The sequence below is a fragment of the Pinus tabuliformis genome, chromosome 7, assembly GCF_031772625.1.
Source record: "Pinus tabuliformis cultivar Carrire ecotype Pingquan chromosome 7, CPIR1, whole genome shotgun sequence".
NCBI lineage: Eukaryota > Viridiplantae > Streptophyta > Pinopsida > Pinales > Pinaceae > Pinus > Pinus tabuliformis.
This window is the reverse complement of record NC_142293.1, coordinates 1,598,335,364-1,598,343,950: the sequence shown is the minus strand read 5'-3', so window position 1 is coordinate 1,598,343,950 and position 8,587 is coordinate 1,598,335,364.

The window sequence follows — 8,587 nt, the reverse complement described above, 5'->3', positions numbered from 1 at the left end:
ATATTTTAGATTTGTCGCCTCACAGGGAAGTGGAATATTCTATTGAGTTGGTACCAAGAGAAACACCAACATCAAAGGCACCATACAAGATGAGCACTCCAAATTTAGTGGAATTGAAGTTGTGGTTGAAGGAAATGCTTGAAAAGGGATACATTAGACCAAGTATGTCACCTTAGGGTGCACCAATATTGTTTGTGAAGAAGAAGGATGGTAATCTCAGGTAATGTATTGATTACAGACAGCTGAACAAGGTGACGATTAAGAACAGGTAGTCATTGTCGAGGATTGATGATTTGTTTGACGAGTTGAAGGTAGAAGTAGTGTTCTCAAATATTGATTTGAGATCAAGATATCATCAAGTACGCATCAAATAAGAGGATATCTACAAGATATCCACAAGGCAGTCAAAAACAACCCAATAAACTAGGTTTACACTTTTATGGTCTCTCCGTTTTCCTTGAAAATGTCGTTTAGGCACTCAAAACGACCTCAAAAGTTTAGAACCCGAAAAACTGCCAAAAATAGGAATTTGTGTTAAATTTAAGGAAACGAAACTAAAAAGAATAACATTGGGTCAAGTTAGGATGATAATAGTGTGATCATGTGTCACTGGGTGTTTGCAGTCAATTTTGGACATGTGGGCCCCATTTTCCATAAGTGCATCTTTGAAATTAGATCTCGCATTGTAACTCTCATCTCATGTTTACCATGGCGAGTTTGTGAATTTGGGTAAATGTAGGAGGAGATGTTACACTTTTGGTGCTTAATAGATACAAAGTTAAGATGGATTTGTGTTAGTTGCAATCATATTAAGGTTGTAATGCCTAAGTTTCAATATGGAATATATCAATTCTATGGAATTAATCTAGTATTTCGAAGACTTACAACCCTCCATTATATGGTTTAACTAGGCTATATTAGTGTGTCATGTATTTAAGTGTTGGGTATATTTTCCATGATATGCTAGTGTCCCATGCATTTAGACATTGGTCTTCCAAAAACACACAAAGAAGGAATTCCCTTGAGGCCCATTATGAATACCATTGGCTCTCCCACTTATATGTTGGGTAAATATCTAGCTTGTATCCTTAGCCCTCTTGTTGGCAACACAAATTCCTTCATTAAAGATTCTAATCACTTCGTTGATCTGATTAAAGATGACACATGTGAACCTAATGAACTGATGGTGAGCTTTGACGTGGCTTCATTATTTACCAAAATTCCTCTTGATGAATTTATAGAGGTTGTCAAGGGTGTTACTGACACTCAAACTACTAGACTTACTGAGATCTGCCTTAGATCTACATTTTTCAGTTTCCAATGGGAATTTTTTCAACAAACCATTGGGGTATCAATGGATTCTCCCTTATCACCCATTCTTGCCAATCTATTTATGGAGACGTTTGAAAACAAGGCCATCAACACCTACCCCTTGAAACCAAAACAATGGAAGAGGTATGTTGATGACACGAATGTGAAATGGCCCCATGGAAAATATGAACTAAATAAGTTTTTGCAACATCTAAATGGAAATTCTGAGGACATTAAATTCACTATGGAACTAGAAAATAATAATACTATTCCATTTCTTGATGTTCTGCTCCCTAGAAGAGAAGATGGAAGCATTGGACACCGAGTATACAGAAAAAACATTCACATTAATATCTATCTCCCTGCTAATTCTCACCATCATCCTGCACAAAAGATGGGGATCTTTAATACATTTATCACTGGAGCATCAAGATTACCTGACAAGGATCATTTCCAACAAGAAATTGACCACCTTACTAAGGTTTTCCTTGGGATTGGCTACAATTACAAGGACATTTGTAGAGCCATCAAAAGAACCAAAAGGAACTCCCTTCACATGATTCTCTAGCCTCTAATGGAGAAAAATTCATCTCATAAATCTCTGGTACCACTAACAAGATCAGCAAGGTCCTTAAAAGAAATAACAACATTCAAGCTTCTTGAGACCATCTGACACATGATGAGATTTGTGAAAGATAAGATTGACATATTGCAGTTCAAAGGAGTTTACAAGATTAATTTATCTTGTGAATTGTGCTATTGCAGTTCAAAGGAGTTTACAAGATTAATTTATCTTGTGAATTGTGCTATTGTAGTTCAAAGGAGTTTACAAGATTAATTTATCTTGTGAATTGTGCTACATTGGACAGAATGGTCAGTCATTTAAGATAAGGCTAAAAGAGCACGTGGCTTACATAAAGAAAGTAATAATGCGTCCCTCCGCTCTTGCAAAACATACATCCAAGATTAAACACCACTAATGGGTTGAAGACACTAAGATCATCATTGAGGAGGTTCACTATTTCAAGCACAAGTTTAGAGAAGCATTAGAGATCATTAAGCATCCCAACAACCTCAATAAGGATGTGTAATTTCGTCTGTGCTCAATTTGAAGTTGATACATGTCCCTTGAAAAAAATACTTTAAATTAAAAAAAAATTATCAACTATAATAAAAACATAAATGAGTATACATATTTTGTTAGTTTTAACTAAAAGAAATATAAAACATCAATAATCTCATTCTCATTGCTGACTTGGTTTGTCGTTTTTTTTTTTTTTTTTTAACAAGAGCGGTTAATGTATTTATTTCCAAAAGTGGCGCAAGCTCCTATTACAATCGACAGTAGCTTTTAAAAACTGAGAAATGAGAATGAGTTGATGGGTCCCTTCTCGTAAGCTTAAATTCAAAAGTTCTATGAGTTCTTTGGCTATTCTTGTTTTCTGTCTTACATTTTATCTCTGGGAGAGAAAATTCTGTGGCCTTTTCCTTATGTTTTTCTTTTTGATGTTCCTTGAGTTTGTCATTCCTTCTGCTATTGTTCGTTTTGCTTGTTGTTCCTTCGGCCTGCTGTTCCTTTGGATGTTGTTCCTTCGAACTGTTGTTCCTTCGGCATGTTGTTCCTTAGGGTGTTGTTCCTTCTGTTGTTGTGCCTTCGGAATGCTGTTCCTTCGAATGTTGTTCCTTCGACCTGTTGTTCCTTTGGGTGTTGTTCCTTCAGTCTGTTGTTCCTTCGGCCTACTGTTCCTTCAGCCTGTTGTTCCTTCAGATGTTGTTCCTTCTGTTGTTGTTCCTTCGACCTGTTGTTTCTTCGGGTGCTGTTCGTTCTATTGTTGTTCCTTCTACTTGTTGTTCCTTCTGATGTTGTTCCTTCTGCTGCTATTCCTTCTAATTGATGTTCTTTCTGCTACCTATCCTTGATTTGTTTGTTGTTCCTTCTGCTTCTGTTGTTCCTTCGAGTGTCGTTCCTTCTTCTACTTTTCATTTTGCTTGTTGTTCCTTCTAGTGTTGTTCCTTACGCTGTTGTTCATTCTGGTTATTTTTCCTTCTACGACTATTCCTTCTACCATCTACTGCTGTACATTCTGGTGCTGTTTCTTGTGCTTGATAGTCCTTGTGCTTGTTGTTTCATCTATTTGCTGCTTGGTGATCTTGAATGTGACTTTCAAGGTACCAAATACCACTCTCCCTCTGAGAAGTAGTTCTACCTTCTGAAGATTGTCTAAGGCAAAGGATGAATCGAGCAGGGTCCTCCATTGAGGCTGAGATTACCTTGTGACAACAGGCAACCTTTATTTGCCAGCGAGTCCACTTGTTTGTTTAAATCCTGCAGAATATGGTATGAGTCGACAGTGTCGAAGTCTTTCAAAGTGTTTCGAATTCTCTGCAAGGTTTTGTTTAAAGTTGGGTTACTGAAATCATCTTTGGAGTTTAAGAGCTTTATCAGGAGCTCCGAGTCTCCGAATATTTGGATTGTTTTGTAATCTAACTCCTTCGCAATCTGGCAAGCTTTTAGGAGGCTGTAACTCTCTGCTTGATTGTTCGAGCTTATGCCTAGGCCCCAGCTGAAACTGGTTTTTTTCGATCTGTCTGGGGAAAGAATCAATCCCCCACGCACCTGCAGTGCCTGGATTCCCCTTGGACGCTCCATCAAAGAAGATAGTGGCTTTTGGGGTCCCATTCCACCACTTAAGAAAGTCACCTGCAGTGAGACGCAGGCGCCAAGTAGGATCTTTCATCAGTTTGTTGATTGGATCTTTCCTTTCTCCTGGCACGCAGGGTCCTAGCCACTCAGAGACTTCTGCAGATAGTGTGAAGGAAAAAGCTGGATTATTTATTATTTCCAACAAGAGAGCTTTTACTTTAGTAGCCACTTCCACTGGTTTCGAGATCCTATTGTTAAAAACACACTCATTTCGAGCCAACCACACTTTCCACCAAAGGATTTTTGGAATAGCTTGCCAAATGTTTTTCCATCCTATGTTTTTAGATTTTTTCTCAGGGTTTTGGTCTGCCCAGAAGGTGTAGAGAGTAACAACTAAAATATGAGAGGGGGTGGGTACGCTAAGTCCGTGGAGGACCATCTTCCAAACTTCTTGAGTGAAAACACAGTCAACCAATAAATGGTCAAAGGTTTCAATAGCAAAAGTGCATAGGCAGCATCTAAAGGGCCCGTGGAAGCCTCCTTTATTCAAATTTTCTCCTGTTAGTGCCTTTTTATGCATTAGTAACCAAGTGAAGAAATTCACCTTTGGAAGGCAAAAGGAAGACCAAACGGATTTCCAGAGCTTTTGTGTTAGCAAAGATGCGTGTGTGGCTTGTAATGAGGAGAAACCTTGAGTTTCTGTATAATTTCCAGTTCTTCCCCACCCCCATTTATCTTTGGATGTACAATGGACAGGGGCGAGGCCAGAAAGCGCTGCACAAAGCAAGTTTTTCTGTGTTTCTAGAGGGTCAAGAACCCCTAGAAAAGTCCATCCTGCCCAATTCCCTTTGTTGTCCCAAGAACATATGTCTGCCAGCCAGAGAAGCCCTTTGTTCACTAGCCAGATCTTTAAATCGTTACAGGAATTGAGGGTGGCCAATGGGGCATTCCCTTGTATGGTGTCCTCCAAAAGTAATGTTCTCTGCCCATTTCCCGGTATTATGTATGATTGTTGTTGTATATGGTCGATGCTTCTAAATTCCAAATTGTTGTTCCTGTTGGAGTAGAAGCAGTAGTGAGGTTTCTCAGGGAGCCTCCCTTTAGGTATTTCTTCCAGAGGATTTTGCTGACAGGATGATTTTTGTCTACATACAATTGCCATATGATTTTTCCACCAAGAGCCAGATTTTCTAAGCCTGGATCCCGTATCTGTAACCCACCTTGTTGGATTGGTTTGTTCAGTATATCCCATCTTACCAAATGTAACTTACTCTGATTGCCCTTGCCCCCATTCCATAAGAAGTCCCGAAGGAGTTTGGAGATCTATTCCGTGATAGAATTAGGAGCTAGCAGAAGGCAAGACTAGAAGATGGGAAGGGCAGAGAGGACTGCCTTTATCAAAATCAACTTCCCAGCCTCTGTTAGCCATTGGCCTTCCCAATATGCTATTTTTTCTTTTATCTTGTTGATTATTTCAGTCCATAGGGAGGGAGGACTTGGTCCCAAGGTTAAGGGAAGGCCTAGATATTTGATCTTTTCCCACTTGTCATACCTAGGGAATCCCAATATGCAAGCAATTCATAGGATAGATGGGTGTTCTACATTCCAGCCATAAACCACACTTTTTCTTTTATTGATCAAGGCTCCTGTGATTAAATAGAAGTGTTGAAGAATTTCTTTGAAAGCCTTTGCTATCTTAATCGAGGCCCCTCCCAAAAGGAGAGAGTCATCTGCAAAGAGGGCGTGATTTATAGGGTCCACCCCTCTTGCTACCTTGATACCTAGAATAGTGCCTATTTCCATTTCCGCTGTCAGCTTTATACTTAGGGATTCTGCCATCAAGATATAAAGAAAGGGGGACAAAGGGCATCCTTGGCAGAGCCCTCTAGAAGGTCGGAAGAAGTCAGAAGGTTTGCCATTGACCAGGGGGACTATCCAAGGTCTGTGTGTGCAGGCTTTTATCAAGTTGACAAAATCAACACTAAAACCGAAGGAGAGGAGGATTTTATAGAGAAATGAGAGTCTAACTCAGTCAAAAGCATTTGACATATCCAACTTGATGAGCATACCTTTTTCCTTCCGAGAGTGGCTAGAGTGGAGGGCTTCTTGCACTTGGATCACATTATCTATGAAGTGCCTTCCTTTGACGAAACCGCCCTACAGAGGGGAGATCAAGTACCCTAACAGAGGCTTGAGTCTATTGGCTAAGAGTTTGGAAAGGATCTTGTAGGAGGCATTACATAGAGAGATTGGTTGGAATCTGTCAAAAGACTCAGGGTTAACTTCTTTCAGGATAAGGGCAAGGAAGGTGGAGTTGGTGCACCCTCCCACTTTGACTTTCTTTTGAAAGGCTTTCACCATTCTGAGAAGATCGAGTTTTATTACATTCCAGCAAGCTCTGTAGAAATGGATTGTGAAGCCATCTGGCTGAGGTGCTTTATCTGGCTGCATTGACCAAATGACATCAACTATCTCTTTTTCAGACAAAGGCTTCATTAACCCAACATTTACATCTGCAGTGGCAAGAGGGGGGATGTTTGACAGAAATTCGGCAACTAGGACGTCATCTGATGAACCATCCTCCTGGAATAGATTCTGATAGTGGATTGTGGCTGCCTATTTTATGAGATATTGTCCTTTGATAACTTCCTCCTCCCTGTTGGTTATTTCGTAAATGTGATTCCAAGAGAGTCGGACTCTGCATTGTTTGTGAAAAAAAACTATGTTTCTGTCTCCAGCTTGGAGCCAGAGGCTACGAGACTTAAGGCGCCAGTATTCCTCTTCTTAACGAAAGGAAAGAAAGGAGTTGAATTGGGCATTTTTTTTAGTAAGCAGCTGTGCTTTGGTGATTTCAGATCCTTCCATGTCTATTTGAATCTTAGCTAGAGCCTGAACTGTCTTTTGTCTATGACTCGTAGGAGTGAAAAGGGGTTTTTTTTTTGCCCAGGTTTTTAATGCAGACTTAGTGTGTTTGAGTTTCTGTTCCCACACGAAGCTGGGGGATCCTTCAACTAGTTGTGCCCAAATGTCGGCCACTATGTCCATAAAGCCCTCTCTCGATACCCAAAGAGGATTGAATCTAAAGGGAATAGGGCCAAGGTCCTCCTCTTTCTCTGTCAGCAACGAGATGGGGTTACGATCAAATGTTATTTTGGGCATAATTTTTAAAGAGATTAAATGCTTCCCCTCCAAAAGAGTACTTTGGACTAGAAAACTGTCTAAACAGGAAACAATGTTGGCATTACCAACTCTATTGTTGGTCCAGGTATAACGACCTTTCTTAGGTTTATGGTCCAGAAGGTCCCATTTGAGAATCAGAGACTCCACAAAGGCATGGAAGGGATATTTACCCCTTACTCCACCTTTTTTCTCTTGTGGGTCTAGAGTGATGTTGAGATCCCCTGCCAGAATGATGTTTTGGGGGGCATAGATTTCTAGGAAGTCTGAGAGAGAATTCCAGCAATCCTTCTTTTCCAAAAAATTAATAGGAACATAAAGATTGAAGAGAGCTAGAGAAATCTTACTTGGGAGGTGAAGAAGATCTGTATATATCCAATGCTGGGTTGCAAAAGAGCTTTTAAGCTAAAACATATCCTTCGACCATAGGGTTGCAAGACCCCCTGAAGTACCTTTGGCGCTGACCACTTTCCCTGAGTTCTTTTTCCATTTGGTTCGACTTAGAGATAGAAGAGCATCTTCTTCTATCTTTGTCTCTTGGAGCAAGAGAATGTCTAAGGTTTCCATTTTTAATAGGTCTTTTATTGCTTCAACTTTCAGAGGGTTTCCCAGAACCCTGCAATTCCAAGAGACAATCTATGTTATTTACTAGAGGGGGGCAGTGCAGACCCACCCTTTGGGGGTTTGGTCCTTGTGTTTCTGCCTAGTGACAATTTGATTGTGGACTACTTGCCCTACATCTTTAATCGCTCCGCCTCTTCTTCTCTGATCTCCTTGTAAGACTTCCTTCCTGCCTTTTTGTTGGATTGCTCAAGAGGTTCATCTTCGGAGGAACCAGGGCTATCTATCAGTTTTTTCTTTTTGGTCATTTTTGCATAAGAGGGTGGGGAAGTGGCGCCTACTAGAGGGCCTTGATTTTCCTGTTGGATTGCATCGATACAAGGAGTTTCTGAAATGGCTTCTACAGTCTGTTCCTGAGATCCTGAGTTTAGTTCTGCGTCTGTTGTCTGTTCCATATTCTGTTGCACCTCTCCCTCTTCAAGTTCTGGTTGGTCTTCTGGAGGGTTTAGAGCAGCAAAAGGGTTTGTTGAGATGGTGGAATTTGCAGTGGCTTGATCTTTGGTTAAACTCTTCCCAGCAGAGGGTCCTCCGGTCTCTGGATTCCCTCCTTTCCTTTTCACTCTGATGGTCTGTTTAGTAGTGGCGGTTTTTCTAGCTTGTGTCCACTATTCGCCCTTTTCTTTTTCAGATTCTTCCTCAATTTTCTTCTTGCAGTTTCGAGCGAAATGACCATAGCCATGACAATGTCGACACTTGAAGGGGAGCTGTTCATAATCTAGTTCCTAAATGTGAGACCAACCAGCTATGGTCAACTTGATCGCCTCAGGCAATCCTATCTCCAGATCGACTTCAACACATATTCTAGCACACGAATATTGTTCTCTCCTTTCAGCC